The sequence below is a fragment of the Jaculus jaculus genome, chromosome 2 (genome assembly GCF_020740685.1).
Source record: "Jaculus jaculus isolate mJacJac1 chromosome 2, mJacJac1.mat.Y.cur, whole genome shotgun sequence".
In the NCBI taxonomy this organism is placed as follows: Eukaryota; Metazoa; Chordata; class Mammalia; order Rodentia; family Dipodidae; genus Jaculus; species Jaculus jaculus.
In genome coordinates, this window is record NC_059103.1 from 118,569,194 (window position 1) to 118,586,340 (window position 17,147).

General features: G+C 39.5%; 1 long non-coding RNA gene across 1 annotated transcript in view; it reads left to right on the forward strand.

The window, feature by feature from the left end:
- Positions 1-17,147, forward strand: part of LOC123458759 — a 33,145-nt gene that overhangs the window by 1,118 nt on the left and 14,880 nt on the right. The window lies entirely within an intron of this gene.

Genomic DNA, 17,147 nt, shown 5'->3' on the forward strand with positions numbered 1-17,147 from the left:
ACATTCGCCACCTTCCTGTGGATGGTGGAAGAGGACGAACTAGAAAGACCGTCCACGTGTGGGAAGCTCATCTGTGTACACTTAGCATAGGGAGAAAACAATGCTCCTATGAGGGCAAACGGGAGGTGTGGCACCTCCTTTCTCTTCAGGTCATTTTATTTTATTTTATTTATTTACTTTTGTTCCCTTTAAGCCATTTCCAGGTTCCAGGTACTGCTTCGGCATGGAGACAAGGAAGTAAGCTCAAGGAAGCAGGGTGAAAGACAAGTTTGGAGACAGGGAAGATATTATGGGGTCTCAGTCCCTCTGGATCTGATCCGTCTTGGAGACACCTTTCGCCATACAAGGGGAGCTGAGTGTATGGACAGTGGAGAGTGGTCTGAATTGAAACGAAATAAAAGCAAGGCAGACCTAGTCCTATCCCAAGGCATTAAAAGACAACCCTACCCTAAGGCATTAAAAGACACTCCCACCCCCAGCTGTCTCATGTCCGGTAGAATGGCATTATGTAAAAGATCTGGCATGTCACCCAGCGGCACATCTGGTAGGTGTAGATGGTATTCATTAGCACGAGGCTTCTACTCTGCAGCATGCCAAAGCTGACAGAGATGCCCGCTGCCAATCATTCATTCGCTGCCAGTCCCTGAGCGGGGCCGGACGAGATGGCTCTCTTCCACACTGGCACCAGGACTGGAGGAAACAATGTGTTGAGACACGAAAAGATGAAAGCGGACCTGAGGATGTAAGGCACCCAACAGATGTATCCGGTGGAGGGATAACTGAGAGGAGAGTCATTTAGCAAGACAGCATATGCAGGATCTCAGGAGGCAGGCTTGGACAGAGGTCTGCCTGCCTGGGGCTGAGTTGAAGAGAGGAACCCCTTTAGAAACCTGGAAGTTGAGGTGGCTTCTCTGAAAGCACGCAAAGCACAAAGCTCTCTTTCCTTAACACAGGACTTACTTCTCAAGTGGCTTCCGGTCTATTACCCCCATTTATCGAGATATCTAGCTCAGAAAAGTTCAGCTTTGGTCATGGCTTTCTGATGATCAAGATGTGTGTGTGCATGTGTGTGTGTGTGTGTGTGTGTTTGTGAGAGAGAGAGAGAGAAAGGGAGGGAGGCGGGAGCTTTTCTGTTTACAATTTGCCTGCTTCTCAGCCTAGCAACTTGTATTTGAGAGGAGGGGGATGCAAAGGCCTTGTTTCGGTTGCTCGACTTTCAAATGGGATAAAGATGATCAAAACAAGGGAATTTTATTTATTTATTTGAGAGAGAGAAATAGAGAGAATTGGAGGTCCAGGGCCTCCAGCCACTGCACACAAACTCCAGACATATGTGCATCTGGCTAACATGGGTACTAGGGAATCAAATATGGGTCTTTAGGCTTCACAGGCAAGAGCACTAACCATTTAGCTCTCTCCAGCCCCATACAAGGAAAAATTTTTTTAAAGGAAAAAGAAAATAATTCAACATGAAGATGGAGATTGCTTTGGGCTAGGGGGTGATCAACTGGTGTTCACTGCATTGGTGTTTTTTCTCCATGCACACATTGAATCAACATTTTATCCACCCAATAGTTGATGGAATAAGAAACAGTAAAATCAGGGATTTTTAAAGAATTTGTGGAATTCAGAATACAAGTTCAGTCTAATGTAACAGATGTTTCTTTTATGCATATTTATGTACAACTGAATATTAGCTCTTGGTCACTAATATATTTCTCTCTATATATATCATATATATATTTATATACATATAAATATATATATACATAAATATATATACATATAATATATATATAATATATATACACACACATATATATATACAATTATCTATAAAATTATGCTTTATCAATATCCACTATAAAATATTTAGTTCATACTTAAGTTACAAACTTACTCATGATTTATCTGAAATTCAAATTTAATGGGCATCTTATATATTTATTTGCTATCTGGTAACATATATTTATTAAATATAAATGTATTAGCTCATGGCCACAACATAACAGCTCTCGTTCCAAGCATCACATCATTATTTTAAGCTTAAAGAAAGGAACAGATGCCAAGAGATGTTTCCTTTAATCAGTGAAGAAAATACTTTCACTTTTCATTAACTGTACTTAAGTCATTTGGCCACAGATACCTATAAAGGAGTCTGGGGAAACAAGCATTCAAAGAGTAGAAATGGGGCTGGATGGATGGCTTAGCAGTTAAAGCTTTGCCTATAAAGCCAAAGGACCCAGGTTCCATTCCCCACAACCCACGTTAGCCAGATCCACAAGGGGGCACAAGCGCCTGGAGTTCTTTTGCAGTGGCTGGAGGCCCTAGCACCAACATTCTCTCTCCCTCTTTCTCTGTCAAATAAATAAATAAATAAAATAAAATATTTTAAATAGTAAAAGTATAAAATGCATGTGTAGATGAGAGGATTGAGAGTAGCTGCTGGGTTGCAAAGAAGAGGGTCTTTATGTCTAAAAGCTAAAGGATGAAGGACAACAATGATCAACTTTTATCATGAATGAGTTTACATATAAGCTAAGAAGGCCTTGTGTTTCCATTACAGTCCTTGAACAGATACTATACTACATAGCAAATTACAGGCCAGCCTCACCTACATAGCAAGGCTGTCTCAAAAACCAACCTAAACCCAGGTGTGGTGGTGCATGCCTTTAATCCCAGCACTAGGGAGGCAGAGGTAGGAGGATTGTTGTGAGTTCGAGGCCACCCTGATACTACATAGGTAATTCCAGGTCAGCCTGTACTAGTGTGAAACCATACTTTGAAAAACAAAACAAAACAAAACAAAACAACCTCCCCAACAACCAAAAACGCCACAACAAAAACCCCAACCTAATCAAGCAAATAAAAATAAAGAAATCAGGCCTCACAGTACAGGTCAATAATTCTAGCACTTGGCAGGCAGAAGAAGGAGGGTGGTGAGTTCAAAACCAGACTGAATTATATAGTAAGATACCATCTCAAAAATGAAAACAACAAAAAAAAATGAAATACATTATATACTTAAATATAGGAACTTCTTTGTGAATTTATCAAATTCTATTTCAAAGTAAGGGGTTGGTCTTAATATGCTCATAATTGACACAAAATATGGCATATTTAAGCAGACTTGTCTTTGCAAGAAAACTACATGCCTATAAATTTAAATGAAATAAAGAAAATCACTCTTGTTAGGAAATCTTGAGTTGGATTCCAATCCCGTGACTCAGTAGGTGGTTGAGTGGGGCATTTTACTTATTTAAATCATGTTTTCTCCTCTGTAAAATGGGTTAGTCATGTAGACCTTGTAGAGCTTCCATGAGGCTTAGATATAATGACTCATGAAGACTACAAAGTATAGTAATTCCCAGAGACTCAGCCAGACACAGAATTCAACCCCAAATGGAACTTCTTTTTTTTAAAGTATTTAAAAATTTTTTTTTTTGTTTATTTATTTGAGAGCCACAGACAGAGAAAGAAAGAGGCGGGGGGGGGGGAGAGAATGGGTGTGCCAGGGCCTCCAGTCACTGCAAACGAACTCCAGATGCGTGTGCCCCCTTGTGCATCTGGCTAACTTGGTTCCTGGGGAATCAAGCCTCGAACCGGGGTCCTTAGGCTTCACAGGCAAGAGTTTAACCGCTAAGCTATCTCTCCAGCCCGAAATGGAATTTCTTTATGACTACTTACAAATTGTGGGAAATCTGTGGGAACAAATGAGAGTGTGAGTGGTAAGGTGTGAATATGGTTTGTTTCTTCTGAAGCTCAAGTATGTTAGAAAGGAGTCTGGGGTCCGAGAATGACCACACAATCCAAAGTACGTTGGCAGGAGGCTGCTTACTTCTGCGGAAGGGTGCCTAGCCATCAAGAGTCTGAACCGGCAAAGCTGACCAACAGGAAGTCTGCTTGGAGTTTGTGTTCCCTAACATGAGGATCCTGAGTCTCATAGTCAGAGCTCGACCTCACCTGATTGTCTAGAATATAAAACTGATACAGTTTCTAGGGCCAGCCTAAAGGAACAGATGATGTAGGGACCTTTAACCAAACGCAGAAATAGCACCTTTGGTTTCAAGGATTTATGACTCTTCTTGTTTCAAGGATGGCTGTCTCGGGAAGAGGGCTTTCCACAAAATGGTGTCGTTCCAGAATTGTTTCTCTCTTTTTCACCCTTGACAAAAAAGACAGCACGTCTTTCTCTCTAATATAGTAATATAGGTAGTAATTTGATTCCTAATTTAGCAGTAATGGTGGAAGGACCTTTAAAGAGATGATTAGATCATGTGGGCATCATTGTCATGAATGGAGTAATAGAACTTTAGTGAGAGTGAGCTTAACTTCATGATGGAAGGCTATTGCCAAGTAGACCAAATCCCTCTTAATTCCTCTTCCATTCAGGCCTTTTTGTCCTTCAGCTTTTATATGTTATGAGGCTACTAGGCCCTTGTCAGAGCTAGTACTCTGCTCTTAGATGTCCCACCCTCTAGAACCATGCATCAAAGTAAATCCTTTTCCTATATAAATTTCCTATATAAATTACTCAGTTGCAGAGATTTTGTTTAACAACAGAAAATGGGCTAAGGCAATAAAGCACACAGAAAGTAACACAGTGGAAAGCTCTTAGGAGAGTGATTAGTATTTGTAGAGTCTGATAAAATAGGAACACTGGACAAAGGGACCAATGAATACAGCTACTGCCAGGAGGCAGTATATAGAGAGAAGAGACTCAGAATGAATACCCCAGTTGTTTTTCTCTGCACAAGCCTCAATTTTATGTTAATGTTGGAAACTATTGGACACTCCCACTGGGAAACGAATGAACCAGGTTCTAGAGCTTGGTGATAAACCTGGATAAGTTAGCCTCTCAGAGACAGGAGCCAGAGAATTCTAGAAGAATGGAGAAGGGATATTGTCAGAAGAGACAAATAAATACTAACCTGCACAATATTACTATTTACAAATACAGTTCTCTAAGAATTTTTCCTGTGAGCATCTTTTTGATGCACAATTCTAACTGAAAGTAACATAGTCTCTTGTATATAGCTCATGCTAGTCTGGACCTTTTTTAAAAAAAATTTTTTCCTGAGGTAGGATCTCACTCTAGCTCAGGCTGACCTGGGATTTACTATGTAGTTTCAGAGTGGCCTCAAACTCTTGACTATTCTCCTACCTTGGCCTCCTGAGTGCTTGGATTAAAGGCGTGTGCTACCACACCTGGCTGAAACTCTTTTTTTTTTTAAAAAAATTCTTATTAATTTATTTATTTGAGCAAAGGAGAGAGAAATAGACAGAATGGACATACCAAGGCTTCTAGCCACTGCAAATCATGGGCCACCTTGTGCATCTGGTTTTACATGGGTACTGGGGAATCAAACCTGGGTCCTTTGACCTTACCAGCAAGTGCTCTAACTGCTAAGCATCTCTCCAGCCCTTGCTTGTAACTCTTGATCTTCTTATTTTAAGCTTCCCACATGCTCAGATAGACACAACCTATTCTGCTATGGAATACCATGAACAAACACTCTTTCTGTGCTTGGTTAGTCACTTCGTAAGTGTTTTGATTCAGGAAACCATCCAGGTTTAAGTAAAAGCTGACAAACTAACAGTAGTTAACTACACAGCAAGGGGGCAGCTCTCAATGGCTTCCATTGAGTTTAGGGTCTGTGGACTTCACAATGCACAAACTCTTCCTAACTTTTCATTCCTAATCTTTCCTCCTGAATCTGAACAAACACATAGGCAAAACAGTGGAAGAGGATGGTGGTAGAGAAACATATTCTCTTCCTCATAGACTTAGATAAAAATTATAGCTAATATGAACATCTAGAACACACACACACTTCATTTTTGAGTCCCCTACTTTCGAAAACTTGAAAAATTGATGTTTGACAATGAAGAAAGACAAATTAGCTAAAGAAAAATCGAAAATCAGAAAGGAGTAGCAAAGATGAGTCCTTCTAAGTACCATTAAACATATACCATTAAACAATATACATAACTAGTATAATGAACTCTGAACAACATGGGAAATGCTACTGAAACTAACAAAAGTTTTGCATGAAATTATAGTGATTAAAATGATCTGAAAATGACTGTAAGGACAAATAACAAACTAAGAAATACAAATTCTCTGAAATCTGTTAAGCCTGGTGAATCTGCAGCATTTGAACCCATACAACACTGTTCCTTTCAGGACAGTGAGACAGAGATGAATCCAGAGGACTGCCAAGAACACATGGCTCTCTAGCACCTACCCTTCTGCTGGAGGGCTTTTCATGCAGAATGAGCAGGACTTTACTTTTCTTCATCATATCACCAGGGCCTGTAGCTAAGGTAAACCTCAGGGTGAATGAAGTTAGGGGATGACAACTTTTTTCCTCCACTAAACTATACTTATAGAATTGGAGTTTTATCTTGGATGTGGTATACTAAGAATATTGGTGAGGGAATACTGGTGTTTTTCTCTGGCCCTTAAAGGGAATATTCCACACTATGAGGGGCAATCTGAGAAGACTGCAGACATACTGCTCTCTGCATCAACCCAAGTACTCAAGTCCTAGGGTCTAGGTGCCACACAAAGAAGCCTGACCTTGTCTTATCCCCAGCTTCTGACACTTGCTGAGAAATTTTGCCTTGGGGAATGAACCAGGCCATAAAGTCCCTGCTTCCTTTCCAGAGAAATTGAGTTTTTAAGTACAGAGAGGCTTAAAGCTAAGGCCACTGTCATATGCATGTGAACAAACAGATACACATGTACAACACACACACATATAGTAAATGTTGTGGTGAGAGACAAATGAAAGCATAGAGGAAGGAATGAAGGTATATACTAGGCATTTAGTTGCTAGGAGAGATTTGGGAAATAAAAGCTGGAAGGCATGAATACAAATACAATTAGAGGGCTGGTAAGATGGCAGAGAGGGTAAAGTGTATACAGTGCAAGCAAGAGGACCAGAGTTCAAATCCCCAGTACCCACATGAAACCTGGGCATGGTGATATATGTCTGTAATCCTAATGCTGGGATGGTAAGACAGGAGGATCCTGAAACTTGCTAACTGGAAAGTCTAGCCAAATTGGTGAGTCTGATGTTCAGTAAAAGACCTTATGTTGAACTAAAGGTGGAAGAATGATTGAAGAAGACAGTTGACATTGACCTCTGACACTTCAAACATATACACATATACCTGCACCCATATGTGTACCCACATACATATGTACATGCATACACATGCATGCACACCACAAACATGCCCATTCACACCCACTAAACAAATACAAATAGAAAACATGCAGTTAATGCAAATACCAATAATGATCTAGTAAACTATTCCTTTCTAGGAGCCATAGTAGGACTGTTACCATGGTACTGGAAGTCAAAGGAATAGACCAGAACTTCATGGGATTTAACAGCTAGAGCTGGGAAAGGTTGGAAGACAATCCTTCCAGCATTATGGTCATCTTGGGATGACTGTACAATTGACTCAAAGCTGTGGCTTCTTGATTAGAGAGTGTCAGAGGTTTGCCACTGTGAGTGGAACAGATGGGGAGAGAATACAAAGAGAAATAGACTTCATTAAAGTAACCAATAATTTGCTAAATGTGTAAATAAGAAAATTGTAATCACAAGCCTTGGGAAGGAAGTGATACAATATGTTATCTAAAATGTCCAATTTCCAACAAATGATTATGAAGCATGAAAAGGAAAAGGGAAGTGACCTATATACTTCACAAAATACAAGAAACAGAATAATCCTCTGTGGATGAATTAAATAATTAAATCAAAGCAGAGATCACCAGACTAGATTTTAAACAAAATATAACCCAATATTTATTGTCTAAAAGAAATACATTTTAGGGCTGGAGAGATGGCTTAGCGGTTAAGCGCTTGCCTGTGAAACCTAAGGACCCCGGTTCGAGGCTCAGTTCCCCAGGTCCCACTTTAGCCAGATGCACAAGGGGGCGCATGCGTCTGGAGTTCGTTTGCAGAGGCTGGAGGCCCTGGCGCGCCCATTCTCTCTCTCTCCCTCTATCTGTCTTTCTCTCTGTGTCTATCACTCTCAAATAAATAAATAAAAATTAAAAAAAAAGAAATACATTTTAGATTCAAAGATACAGATTGAAAATAAAAGATTATAAGAATATCCAGCAAATATAAACTACAAAAGTACTGCATTATTTAACTAATATTGAGTAAAATAGTCTGTAAAACAAAAACATTATTAGCAACAAAGAGAAGAGTTTTATAATTATAAATAGGTCAATAATTCAAGAAAATTATAACGTAAATGTAGACGTACATCCCCAATATGAGAGCACCAAATATAAGAAGCAGAAAAGTTAAAAAAAAATGGTGAGAAAAACAAAAATTCAATAATAATGCTTAGATAGGCAATACGACAATGGCTTTGAACAATTAACAGATTAATAATAAAATGGAATACTGCAACAATGTTATATACCAGCTAAATAATAAAAACTTAGAAGGCAGGACATAAAATTAGGTTACAGTAGAAAGTAGCTAAACAAAACCTAAAAAATAGAAAAATGAATAAAATAACAACCTTGTGTTGAAAAGATCAACAAAATTAAGGAACAAAAACATACTCAAACTGAAAGAAATAAAAGATAAGTGAGTGTCATTAATCAAAGGCAACAAAATGATAATAGATATATTAATTCAATTGACTTAGCCATTCCACACAACTCATATTTGCATCAAAATATCATGTGACATAGTACAAGTATATATAATTTTTCTCAAGTTAAAAACTTAAAAGATAATTGTTCACAATGAGAAGCCTAGGTACTTAGCTATTAAACTCAACCAAGCATTCCGAAGAGAGCAAGAAGCAATTCTCCACAAACTTCTGGAAAAATGGAAGACAAGGAAACAACTCCAGAATACTTTTATGAGGCTAGTTCTACCCTTTACCAAAATCCGACTAAGACACCAAAAGAAAAGAAAGCCACACAGAGATACTGCTTATTTATATAAGTGTGAAAATCTTCAACAAAATGTTTGTGAAAGAAATCCTTCATATTAAAAAGAACATGTGAATTTATTCCAGGGAGACAGGGTTATATGTAAAAATTAAAATTCACTGGAATAAAGACATAAATGATATGATCATTTCAAGAGATGCATAAAAACATTTGACAAAAGTCAACACATTTTTATGAAAAAATTCTATAAGTAGGGATAGAAAAATATTCCTCAATTTGATAAAAGCTATGCACAGAGCTACATCATACTTGATGATGAGAACCTGGATATTTTCCTGTTAGGATCAGGATCAGGAAAAATGCAAGGATGTCTGTTCTGGCCACTTTTTTTTTTTTTAAATTTTTTTAATTTGTTTATTTGAGAGCGACAGACACAGAGAAAAAGACAGATAGAGGGAGAGAGAGAGAATGGGCATGGGCGCGCCAGGGCCTCCAGCCTCTGCAAACGAACTCCAGCTCATGCGCCCCCTTGTGCATCTGGCTAACGTGGGACCTGGGGAACCGAGCCTCGAACCGGGGGCCTTAGGCTTCACAGGCAAGCGCTTAACCGCTAAGCCATCTCTCCAGCCCAGTTCTGGCCACTTCTAGTCAGCACTGTACTGAAAGCTTTAGCAACAGAGCTGATATTAAAAAAATAAAAATGGAAGACATTCAGATTGGAAAGAAAGAAGCTAGACAATGCTTATTTGCAGAAGGCCTTATCTTAAAAATAGAAAAATTCAAGAAAGCTGCTAAAACATTACTCAACGACAAAACAGAGGAAGGACTAATTTGAAAGGGGAGGCTCCTCAGAGGTTGGGAGATGGAGGAGAGGGGGTGAAGGAGGATAGTGGATGGGAATTTGATCAAACTATCATATATTCATGTATTAAAGTTCCCAGTGAATAAATATTATTTGAACTATATCTAAGATAATTTTCATGATTCAAACTAAGTATGAAAGAATAAGTTGCACTGCTATATACTTGCAAGAGCTAATCTGAGAATGAAATTAACAAAACAATTCCATTCATAATAACACAGAATAACATAAAGAGTAGGAACAAATTTAAAAATAAAGAAAAAATCTATACAAAACACTGCTGAAAGCAATTTAACAAGACTAATTAAATAAGAACATAGTTATGGATTATAAGACTTAAAATGGTTTTTGTGGAAATAGACTTCCATCTAATCCATGGATTCACTGTAAAAAATCTAAGCTGAAATTTTCATAGGAATGGACAGCTGATTCTAAGTTCATACGGGATTTCAAGAAACCCAGAATGCAGAAAAGAAACTCAAAGAAAAGTAACGAAGCAGGGCTTACAGTCCCTATTTCAAGACACTACAAAGCAAGGAGAATCAAGCTATGCTTATGGGTATTGGTCAGCCCAGGTTACCATAAGAATGCCACCCACCAAATGGCTTAGCCAACAGACATTTATTTTCTCTCCATTCTGAAGGCCGGAAGATCAAAGTGCCATGAGGGGTTGTTTCTGTGGTAACACTTCCTGACTCAAAGACAGCTGTTCCCTAGCTTTGTCCTCAAGCAGCTTTTCCTGTGTGTTCATGCACTCCTTGTGTTTCCTTGTCTTCTTAGAAGGATACACATCATTTGATTTAGGCCCCACCTTTATGACCACATCCAATTTTAGTTACCTTCTTTAAGGCCCTGTGTCCAAATGTAGTCACATTGGCATTGGCATATGATTTGTGGAGGCTCAGGGAATATGATTCAGTCTCTAACACAATTCCATTTAGCTGAAAATAATGCAGAATAAATCTATAGCTCTATGATCAATTTATTTTCTACAAGTGTCTATAATGATAGTAAGTCAATATAGAAAGATGAGTTTTCTGAAAATACAAGCAATAGATAAATGTAGTGTCTATATTAAAAGCACATATAAACTGCATAGATAAAGAACATTCCAGGGGGGAAAAGACAGAATTAACAGTACTTTAAATTATACACCCCCACAAAATGATAGAAGTGAAAGGAATAATACATGTATTGTATATATACATAGTATATATATTATATATAAATTTATGTAGTACATATTATGCTGTACCTATAGTACCTATATGTGTATATGTACACATATATATCTAGAGATTCAAACACTCCTTTCTCACTAATAGGAGAACTAGTGAGCAGAAAATTTGTATTTTGTGGCTATTGTGCTACTTTTATTGCTGTTGTGACAAAAGTTTCTCACAGAGACAAATTAAATGAGTTAATGTGGCTCACAGTTTCAGAGTGTCCAGAGTCTATCATGGTGGGGAAACATGGCAGAGCAGTTTTATTTATCTTCTTATGAGCCAAGAAGCCGAGAAAAGTATAGTGATAGTAGTCAACTGGTTTTTAGTCCCTCCTTTTTTATTCTATCCATGTCCCCAGGTCATGAGCTGGTGTTTTCACTTCAGTAAATCTTTTCAGGAAACATTATCACCTATACGTGCAGACATATAGCACACCAGTCTCTTAGATAATCTTAAATACAGTCCAGTCGACAATAAAACTGAACCATCACATGTCTACCCATTGCCAACTGGGTATGAAAATATATCATATAAAATCATAAAATGCCCTCCCAGGCCTCCCCAAAGTCTATGTCAACTTCACGTCACAAAATGCACTCGGTCCATCACCATGAAATATCCTTTTAAGGCTCAGTAGTTCTAACATTGTTCAAAAGTACAAACTCCAAGTATCTTCTGAAACTCAGGCCAAACTCTCAGATGTGATAGCTATAAAATCAGAAAAAACATTACATATTTCCAACATACAATAACATAGAATAAACATTCCCATTCTAAAATGGAGTAATTATGGAAGAGAAAGAAGAGATGTAGCCAAACCAAGACCAGAACTCACGAGGAAACATCTAAGCTTCATTTCTCGGAATATGCAGTGTTTTGGATGTGAGATCCCATAGTCTTGGGCAGCCCAGCACCTATAACCTCATTGTTTGCAGCCCACATGACCTCTCCTTGGGGCCGGCTTCATGCCTTGCCTGGAGCTTTCCTCAACAGATGGTCCACATTCCCGGCATCTTTAATATCCTAAGATCTCCAGTGTGACTTAGGCTTCATTCTCTCAGCTTCACACTTCACTGTCTCTGGGGAAATCTTCACAGGAAATCTGACACTGGTGCACATTGCCTGGCCTCCCAAGGCCTTCCTTTAAAATCTGGGTAGACTCTTCCACCTGAATTCTGCCTGCTTGGGGGACTTAACATCACACTGATAACAATGAGGTCTGTTGCCAGCCTGAGCAGTAGCTGGGACCTCGTCGACAATAGCTACAGTACCCTCAGAGCATATCAGTGGCTGAACCAGGGCAAACACTTCCCGTGGTGGTCCTGTGCAAGCAGGATACTCTAGCAATTCTCATACCCAAGAGCAAGTCTTTTGAATGAGTTTACAATTTTATGATTTTGAAGCCTGTGATGGGTGGGGTCTGGCCCATTTCCTATTGTCCCAGTGCAAGGTTCTTGGCTTCCAATTAATGTTGCTTATCCAACTACCCTCTCCGTTGAACAATTTTCAGCTCATGCTTTTTGTGGCCATATAGCATACTTTGACAAGTCCTGCTCTGCTCTTTCTTTCTGGTTCTCTCTGTAAAGCTGGGTAAAAGCAGCCATTATTAATCATAATAAATCCTGAGTCTGAATGCTATACTTGAGATTTCCTTCTCCAGTCTGTCATGCTTATTTATTTGTTTATTGTTTTTTGCCATCTGTGTAGTGTGCATGTGCCTGTTCATGTATGTGTGACTGCATGTGTGTGCATATATATAGAGGCCAGAGGACAACTCAGGTGTTATTTTCAGGAATGTCATCAACCTGTTATTGAGACAGTGTCTCTTATTGGCCTGGAGCTCATCTATTAAGCTAAACTGGCTAGCCAGCTAGTTTGTGGGAGCCTCCTGTTTCCACCTCCCTAGTTGGGATTATAGGTGTGTATCGCCATGGCTGGTGTATATATATATATAATTGAGGGGGGGGAGGGGGAGATGCTAGGGCCTCCAGCCACTGCAAATGAACTCTAGATGCATGTATCACCTTGTGCATCTGACTTATGTGGGTCCTGAGGAATTGAACTTGGGTCCTCAGGCTTTGGAGGCAAATGCCTTAACCACTAAGCCACCTCTCCAGCCCATGGCTGGCATTTTTAATGTAAGTACTGGGTATCAACCCTGATCCTTATGCTTGCAAGGCAAGCACTTCACCAATTGAATTACCTCCCCAGTCCTATGTTACATTTAAATTTAATCTCCCATTAAGTTTCATCACACAGAGAAAATCTAGACAAGTTCTTCTCCTGAAGATAACATAAATGACCTCTAGTTCAATTCCGAATAGGTGTCAATGGGGCGTGAGGATCCTGGGGTCCAGCCCCAACGTGTGTTTGGTGACACATGGGAATTCCCAACACAAAAGTGTGCAGAGCAGCCTGAGCCCTGGCTGGGGACAGCAGCAGGGTGAAAGGGGCTAGTTTCTTTTGGCATTGATGGAACTTTCCCCTGGAAAGTAGGCTTGAAATAAATTTCTTCTTAGCCTAAACTGTTTGAATGTTCATCCCAGCAACATGAAGCTGTCTACAAAAATATATGTGGTTGCACATGAAAGATTTCCTTCTGAAGACAAGCCTGAATAGTAGTCTACTGATTTATGTGTTCTTTTCTTTCCTCTCATTTTTTTTTAAATCTGTGCAGGGGTCTTGCTCATGCTAGGCAAGTGCTGTACTACTGAGCCACATCTCTAGCTCACCCACATTTTCTTTATTTATTCTTCTACTCATGAACTCTAAGTTGATTCTATCTCTAGCTATTATGAGCTGAAGAGGGTGGAGATTTCTCCCACACACTGATTTTCTTCCACTTGGATATAAACTAAGAAGAAGAGGAACTTCTGGATCATATGGTAATTCTATTTTTAAATTTCTAAGAAAATTCCATAATGTTTTCCAGAATGTCTTTACTTAGTTATCATCCTACAAAGAGTGAAGAAAGGTTCTGTTTCCTCCACATGCTCATTAACCTCTGATATCTTTTTTCTTAATAAAAGCCATTCCAGCAAATGTGTTGTGGTATCTCATTCACTAACTTCCCTTTCCTTGATTATTAAGACATTAAGTACTTTCCATTTGTATTTGGACTATTTTAATATCTTTTTGAATTTTTTAAAAAAATTGTTTATTTTTATTTATTTATTTGAGAGCAACAGACAGAGAGAGAAAGAGGCAGAGAGACAGGGAAAGAATAGGCATGCCAGGGCTTCCAGCTATTGCAAACGAACTCCAGATGCTCCCCCTTGTGCATCTGGCTAACGTGGGTCCTGGGGAAAGGAGCCTCAAACCGGGGTCCTTAGGCTTCACAGGCAAGTGCTTAACCACTAAGCAATCTCTCCAGCTCATCTTTTTGAACTTTTTTTTTTTTTGGTTTCTTGAGGTAGGGTCTCACTGTAGCCTAGGCTGACCTGTAATTCAGTATGTAGTCTCAGGTTGGCCTCCCGCTCACGGCAGTCCTCCTACTTCTGCCTCCTGAGTGCTGGGATTAAAGGCGTGCACCACCACACCTGGGTGTTTTTGAATTTTTTCACTGACAATCTTCATACATCTACATAATATATTTTGATCATAATCCCCAAAGCACTCCCTCCTTTTTTGTTTTAAGTAGAAACTTTGTATGGACACCTCATGTTTTGGCACCATCATTTCCCTCCCTCCCTGCACCTATTCCATTGAGAGTCTTCCTAATGGGATTGCTGGTGTTCACCACGGAGGTATGGGTTATGAATTGTAAGAGCAGCAGTCAGTCATTGGGCGGGGGGGGGGGGCAATGCCTTTGGATAGTCCCTCTTACCCTGTGGCTTTTATAATCTCCCCTCCCTTTTCCCTGAGCTGTGGTGGATGCTTTCAGTCTGCTTTAGTGTTGCTAAGCACTATCTTGATCCCATACTCCCATACTTATTCCCCTCAACTCCTCTATCCTCTGATTAGTCTCTCTACCATTTCAATGATTTAAAAAATAATTGAGAATTTTAATATATGAACATACTGTAATTTGATCATATTCCCTTCCTATTATTCTCTTTTGTCCCTTCCCCTATCCATATTCCATTAAATCCCCCCCCCCCTGTTTTCAAGCAGTTCTGATTCGATATTTCATTTGTTTCCCTTGTGTCCCATGTACTATGTCAAAATATTGATGGGCTCAATCTTGCCAGAGTATCAACAAGCACTGTGAGTTCATGAATGAGCAGGTAAGTTAATGTTCAGGGGACAGTGCACACTCCACAGGAAAGAATTCCTGCTTGACACTGAAAACCTATTCCAGAGCCCCGGGCTGTTGTTGCAGTTACCTTCACATTACTGGCAGACAGCACTCGCCAAAAGCAATTGATGGGAGGAAAGTTGTTTGTTTTGGCTTATAGACTCAAAGGGAAGCTCTGTGATGGCAAGGGAAAATGATGGCATGAGCAAAGGCTAGACATCACCACCTGGCCCATATGAGGTGGAAAATGGCAACAGAAAGGTGTGCCAAACACTGGCAAGGGGAAGCTGACTATAGCACTCATAGGCCTACCCCCAACCACACTGCATCCAGGAGGATCCAATTCCCAATTGCCACCAGCATTTAGAACACATGGATTTATGGGCTATACCTAGTTCAAATGACCACAGCTCATAAAGTCATGAGCACTTAGGGAGGGGAAGTTCCTACTGTTGTTTGGCTACATGGATATATTACGCCTACCATGCTGCCCTATAAACAGTTAGGCTTATGCCTATATATTAGTGCTACTATTACTTTGGGTCAGAGAATCTTCTCTTATTGTGGTGGCTGCTGGGGAGACTAAAAACTTTTAAAAGTGCCTAGAAGAAGGGCTATTTGAGGTTATGTACTTAATGTGACTTCTCTAGCCCACACCCCCCTCAATGGCTCTGGGACTGTAGTGGAAGAGGTTGCAGAAAGAATATAAAAGCCAAAGGATGGGTAGGTGTGTTTTGAAATGTTGTCTTCCAGACACAAAGGGGTCATTGTATTCATGACTTCACAGAGGCTGTTGTTACTTGCACATAACCTGCATAATATTATATTGGGCCATCAAGAGGTTGTCATGGATGATGAAGGAAAGAAAAAAATTAAATAAATAGGAAAGAAGAGATCATTCAGCCATGAAGTAGGGGGACAAGAGAAGGTGGTGGGAAGGGATTATGTAAGTTTTTAAATTTTTGAATTTTAATATTGAAAAAATTTCAATAAGAGAGCAGTTGGTTATACCCATAATCTATGTGCCACTATTAAGCCAATGGACACTTTCTATCTGGCTGGCTGATTGTATAGCTTGGAAGATCCATTGCTCTTTAAGACTCTTGATGACTTTTCTCTCCTATCAGGGTGCATGGTGCTTTCCAGCATTATGGCAGCTGGCCATCAGGGAGGAGACTTCCAGCTCTGTTCTAGTTGATTTTTCAGTGTCTTGTGACCACAAAATGTGGTGTCTTCATCAATTGGGTCTTACCATATAGTTCTGATGGGAGAGCATTGGGAATAGCCTGTATTGTTTGGGGGGGCACATGAACCTCCCTTATCCACTACTCAATGGGGTAAGGGGTGACTCATCCCTGGAACTGGGATTTACCTGCAACAAATTATGTTTTTAGGACATAGCTTTTTCTCTCCAGCAGAGTACTTTTGCATGCTCGTGCACACACACACACACACACACACACACACACACACACACACACACAGAGTTTCCTAGTTCTATTTGCTTGGAATATCTTTTTTTTCTTTTTAATTTTCTTTGATAATGGAGAAATTTCTTGAAGAAAGCAAAAGAATGGATCCTGTTTTCTGATTCTAGCCTGTTAGTCTATGTCTCTTGACTGAGGAGTTCAGACCATCATTATTCAGTTATTATCAAAAAGTGTCAGCCAACCCCTATTGATAGGTTAAGAATTATATGGAATTTTATGTTTTCTTAGTATTTATTTGCTTAACAAGTATTCTACCTTTTTTTTTTTCTCCTGTTGCTTCTGGGCTATGTTTGTCCTTCTCTTCCATGCAAAGTAGTCCATTCAGCATTTTCTTCATGCTCATATGTTCCTGTTTTTATCATGGAACAATTTTATTAGTGTTTATATATTCCTT